The sequence below is a fragment of the Podarcis tiliguerta genome, assembly GCF_965153285.1.
Source record: "Podarcis tiliguerta genome assembly, chromosome: 10".
Taxonomy (NCBI): domain Eukaryota; kingdom Metazoa; phylum Chordata; class Lepidosauria; order Squamata; family Lacertidae; genus Podarcis; species Podarcis tiliguerta.
Window position 1 is genome coordinate 56,630,018 of NC_139543.1, and position 6,585 is coordinate 56,636,602.

Here is a 6,585-nt window from a genome sequence, read left to right on the forward strand (position 1 = left end):
TAGTGGTCCTTTCCAACAATTCTATGATTCTATGCCGCCACACTAAACAATCAAGTTCTTACAAAGAATTGGTAGTGCCAATTCTGCCTATTGAAGCGGCCAAGTGGGCACATATGGGGTAAAGCAATGTCGTAGGTAGACTGGTCCCAAGTTGTTAAGGGTTTAATATACTAATAGTAACACCTTGAACTTGGCCCAGTAGCAAATCAGCAACCAATGCAGATCTCTGAGCACTGGTGTTTTGTGCTGACAAGAACTCACTCCTGTTAGCAATCATGCTGCTGCATTCTACACTAACTGCAGCATTCAGATCTAGTGTGAGGTAAGCCCCACATAGAGTGCATTGCAGTAATCCAGTCTTGAAGTAACCAACACATGAACTACTGTGGCAAGGTTTCCCGGTCCAGGAATGCCATAGCTATGAAGCCAGTTGCAGTGAGTAAAAGGTACTCCTAGCCACAGAGTCTAACCCACAGTGCCCCTGTCTTGCTTTCCTTTCAGTTAATACTTACATGATTCATCACTTCTTCCCTCTTGAATCAAGAGTCTTCACCTAACTCGGTATGAGCAAAAGTAATGTAACACACAGTATCCATCCATTCTTCCCTCATATATAGTCAGCTTTTTAATAATTACCAAAAAATAAAGAGAGGTTTAATCATCCCACCAGTCATTTTTATATATAAAGGGGAGAGACTCCATCAGGCAAGGCCTTCTTCCACCTGCCTTGCCCCACCCCCTGGCCCTGGGATTCTTCATAAGGAAGCTATGCCTGGAGGAAGAACTGTGAGGGGGGAGACTCCATCAGGCAGGCCTCCTTCCGCCTGCCTTGCTCCACCTTCCAGTCTCTGCTTCTCATTTTGTATTGTATTATGTTGTGCACTGTGGTTTGCTGTTGTTTTATTGATTGGAGTTTAGAAATTACTTATTGTAACTGTTGAGTGGATTTCTGTTTAATTTTGAAATGCTGATATTTAATATTATTCTATATTGTTTTAATGAATGTTGAATGTTATTTTATTTGCATATTGTATATTGTATTATGCATATTGTCTTATTTATATGATGTTAGCCACTCTGAGCCTGGCTTTGGCTGGGGAGAGCAGGATACAAATAAAATTTATTTATTTATTTATTTATTTATTTATTTATTTATTTATTAATTAAAAAAAAAAACAACTACCAGAACTCATTTATTGATTCTTCTTCCCTACCATTTTTTAGAAAATCAGATTACAAATGAGAGCATTCTCTCTGACAAAATGTTCTTCACATGTTTCTGACAAACGTGAAAATAAGCTTTGCTGGGCCCAATTACTGAGTCTTGCACACTCTTAAAACCAACTGTATTGTGACCATGGACAGACCAAAATGCTTTCTCCTGACCTGAGGAGTTTTTCCTCTCAAGACCGCCTAAGTCTTGTCACCAAATTCTAGCTGGGAGTCTCTTCATAGTCTTAAATGCCACCTCTCTGATACATTCTGCCTCCTTTTGAACCTTTACAAGTTTGCTTCAAGGGAGCATGCTTAGAATTGTCACAATCTTATAACAAACTGAATTAAAGCCTTATCCATAAGAGCTAACGACATACAGTATAGCAATTTGTGGGTTGTGAGGGCTGCTTTTGACCCACTGCATCCATTATGACCATTTATTTATTTTTTTGCAAGTTTTGGGGGAAGAAAACAGGAAATGAAATAATAGTAGTAAAACAAGATATATTTACCGTAACATATAACTTACTATTTTAAAACTCTTGGTTCATTTTTTTAAATTGTTGTTTTCTAATAACTGTATGATTTTCCTCCAATTTATGAAACAAGCTTCTGTGAATTCATACCAATTAATACCCATTGGTAGGTGCTTCCCCCACTATCATCTAAATTTAGATTTGCTTAAGCAGTCCAGGATAAGGCAAGCATTTTCTCACCCGAAGCATTTTCAGCTGAGGATATCCATTGTTATTCTTAGCAGCAGCAGCAGGATGCCCAGAGAGCAAAAAGTGGGAGGGGGAAGGGAAAACACCAAGCACAGATCTGAGAGAGTAAAGCAGCATTTTCCATCATTAACAGAATTTTTAATATATTTTTTTTAATAGAGCAGATGTTTCATTTTTCTCTCCCTTTTTCTAGGGTAAATGTCAGCTTCCTCCCTGTTTTCCCCCATCACATGCTGTTAGACAGATTCCCTCCCTGCTGAATCATTTGCTCCCCTTATCTAACAGCCATGCAAAGTGCTAAACCTAATCTTTTCACTTCACATCAACATAACTAAAAAAGAATTTGATTGCTAAGGGAGAATGCATTAAAAAAAGAACGTAAGGGAAAGAGATTAAGATTCACTATATGGTAGTAAAATAGATCCTGGGAGAGAGAGAATGAAATTGTGTTTACTGTTTCTGGGCCTGGCATTAGGGCAAGTGAGGAGCATTTTTTGTCATGGAACAGCCATATTGGGCAGCATCAAAATGTTGTAAATAAGATGAGTAATAAATAAACAATGTATTATGATTTATGTTTACTCCCGTGGAGAGATGCTTGTGGGATTTTCTGCTTCAGCATCCATCTGCCTCAGCTGCAATCTTATGTACGCTTACTCGGGAGTAAGCCCCATTGAACACACATGCTGAAGAAGCATTCGTCTGTGATCAAGTTCCAGGAGTCTCTCCCCTCAATTACCAAGGTACTTTTGCATTGACTGTGCACGGCTTTTCTTGGTGTGCAACTCTGACAGCTGAAGATGTGGAAGTTGAAAAATGAGGAAGCTAAACATGTTAGGGGGGTATGTGTTTATTAAGCACTTAAATGACAAGCAATGCCAGGGACAGTGCATAAGGGTGTGATGCACTGGGTTTCCATACCTAGCACAAACTGCCCAAACAATACTAAAACTGCTGCCTCAGTTTACCTAGTTTAGTCTGTTGGGCCCTAGTATGGGAGACTCTGTGAGCCTATGTTGCAGCTGCTATTAATTCGGAGGAGAGATGGAGAAGGATGGGCAAGGAACCTGCAGGCCCCAAAGAAAAATGTTTGTGCCTGCCCTGTGATATTTTTCTAAACTGAGAGAGAACAGTGAATCATCACTGTAAGAACTTAGCAGAATCAGGTCTGAAGGGCTGAGCAAGAAGGCACTAAAGGGCAGAGGAAAACTGTAGCTGCTGGACTTCTTGCAGTTCCTTGCTGGCTGGGACAAACACAAGCCAAGGTCTGTGTCAGACACTGTATTTTTAGTCAGATATGTGGGTGTGGGTGGTTATTCTGGGTTGTTGGTTTTTTAAAAAAACCCTATCTATACCCCTCAGCTGTAAGCCTGCAAACACTGAAACGCTAATAGTATATGGTGTCAGGAGTTGTTGTTTCCTCTATGAAACAGAGCAACTTCCACTGACCAACTATAGTGAATTATAACAAATGTAAAAGGGTGTTATTTCTCAAAAATTATTAGGCAGTGCAATTTTTTAACTATTTGGCGTGCAGCTCCTGGCTCAGAACCAAGAACATATTCAGGAAAAGGCACATCAGCATTCCTTCCTCTCAATCTCTAGTCACACTTTCTATTTTCCTTCAAATCCCTTATTAGTTTAGTCAGCTGCCAGTTTTCATACATGACCCATCTTTTTCCGCATGGGGCAATGTCTACTTTGAAGGAAAATGTTCACATAGATTTACTCATCTTCTTTTGAGCCCCATTGAAATGCCCTTAAAGGATTGTAGCAGTCTTTTTTGCTGTTCATTGGAAAAACATGGAATCATAAGGTTAGAAACCCACTGAAGCACCCAAGGATGATGTTAACATGAATGTGAGCCAGAGGTTTCTTCTGCACTTCTGATTGTTGAAGCCTGCAATGTGCTGTGCAGTTGACTGACAGGGCTTGAAGTGTGCTATGTATAGGGCTTCACAGTGCTTTGCAAGACCTGACAATCAGCAGATCGCGGGTGCCTTGTGTGTTGTGCCTTTGCACAAGTGGTTTGATTTCACAAACCATGCAGGCAAAAATTGGTCCCCTGACATCATGGTGATGTCGAATGGCAGGTGTGCAGCGCCACCCACCTGTCAAATTAGGCCTAGTTGTCCTGTGCACATGTATGCATTGGACTATGGCATAGGGTGACAGCTTTAAGCTCAACTTGCTTGGGAAATGTCAAGAAGTATCCGGATGTTTCATAACGAACCCCCTTTTTCACCTGCCACTGACTGAAAACCACTCTGCTTGCTAAATCTGAAAATCCACAAGAATAAAAAGCGTTACCTGTCTTCCCTGGTGTATTGTACAAAATGGATATTACAGCCTGACAACTTCTAAGCTACTTTACATCTGCAGAGGAGCCAAGATGCCAGAGCAACCCAGCGCTGATCCATTTTATGCACAAATAATAATCTTGATAGAACGCTGATCTGCAGAATTACAAAAGGTGTTTAAAACTCTGATCTTCCTTGTTCACTCTCAAAGGCTGTGTTCAGTAAGGGAATGAAGAATAAATCAAGGAGAATGCAATAATGGCTAAAAACAGACAAGCTTTATCCAGCAGAGAGCTCCTGCTTGCATAATTTAGACAGGCAACCCCCTAAAACAAGGCTTTCACTATAAATAAATTCAGATTTACTTGTTTGTTTCAGCCATTGGGCACAACAACAAAAAAGTACATATTTAGGATTCGAACAGCAAAATGTTAAAACCAGGACACGGCATGATGGATGATAAATAAAATCAAACTCAGTAGACTAAAAAGAATAGGGTCTTAAGGAAATAATAGATTGATGCCAAATGAAAATAATTAACTTGTCAAACCAGGTCAACCTGAATAACAATAGATAATGTGTATTCAGAAATGTATTTGCATGATCTGGCCACAGCAAGATCACTACTTCTGAATCATTCAGAATTTGCTAAGATCTTGTTAAGGAAGGTTGGGACAACCCCTAGTGGAGCATAGGGTGTCTATCTATGCACACCATACCATCAACTTATTTCTTTGGTATACTTATACTTAACCCTTCCTCTAAGACACTCATTCAGTGACATAGATTTCATAAATTATCACATATACAATTTAAAGTGGACTTTAAAATTCTTACCTTGTTTATTTTCTTTACATCTATGTGAGGATTTAAAAATTGAAGTTGACAGCCGTCAAGAAAGCAAGAGGTGCTTATATTTGAATTCAGATGTCCTTGTGCAAAATCCAGAATCCGTATGATTGGAAGCAGAAAAATAGTGAGTAAATTGCACTAGTCAAAACACCATAAAGCAAACACTTAAAGCCATGAAGCCTCTTTTTTAAAATGAAGTTTATAAATAAGGTAGTCTGGAAAATAACCAGGATGCTTTCATGATGTATATTTGAATTGTAAATATACTGACATAAATGGCACTAAAATCAGAGGTGCTGCTTTAACACTTCACTGACATTCAGTGCCATCCTCATAGTTTAATGCATACACAGCCTCACAGGAAATGCAACGGATACTAAATGTGAGAACCAAGACATTAAGCAAATAAACTTTCCCAGATCATGCCTGTCAACCCAAGCAGCAAAATCCCGTCATCTGAAATTAGATTAATTTCGTGCCACCAGACTTCCCAGCTTTGAAAACCTTACAACCAACTTCCTTGGCAAGCGTAGAGATGTGTGTGTTGGGCCCAAGACTGCAGATGGGGTCCAATTCCAAGAGAAACAGACAAGGGTTAAATGGCCAGAAGATGGGCTGTAAGCAAGGCAATCTGCTTTGCAACTCAGTGCAGCAAGTTGCTCAGGTGGAGGTGTTAGCTTGGAAGGAAAGGTTTTATAGTGCATGGTGTGACTCCACTGGCTTGAGAAGTTAGCTGAAGAATGGAAGAGATTCAGCAAGCTATATATAGAGGAGTGGGATATTATGGGAGCCTGCAGGTCACTCGACTTTCTGGCTTTGCTGTAGCAGGTCCCAGAACCTCAGAAGCAGCTTCTGGCTGGATCAAAACACCCCTTAGTTCCTTCCGCTGACAAATTACTGGCATTACACCTCTTTGTAAGGTATCCCCATCATATTCAAAATTACTCTGGCCAAATCACCCAAGACCCAACCAAGGTCCTTGCCTTTATAGAATCATAGCGTTGGTTTAGTCCAACACCCTGCAATGCAGAAATATTTGGTCCAATGTGGGGCTTGAACCCATAACCCTGAGATTAAAAATCTCATGCTGTATCAATGTAACCCCCCAAAATGCCTAGGACTTTGCACTCTGCCAGCTCCTCCACCCTCAACCATCCAAAGGTCTCCTGCTGCCTCAAACTATTCTGCTTTTTCTCTCTTTCTTGCCCCTTATGCCTGAAGCCTGTTGTGATGCCAATGGTCTTACATGACAAAAGCAGGTGCATAATCCTATCTGACAGATCTAAACTAAAAAGGCCACACTTCACCTCACCTTTTCATGCAATTCTAGTGCCTTGCACTAAATTACGGAACATCTTGTGCATTGTGCTGTACTTAAAATCTAACGCATTTTTGAGGAAAGTTAGATTCAAACTTAAAAACCATAAAACCGTAAGGTTTTCAATTCCAGAATCTTTTAGCCTCTGTGATAATAAGATGAATCCAACACATAA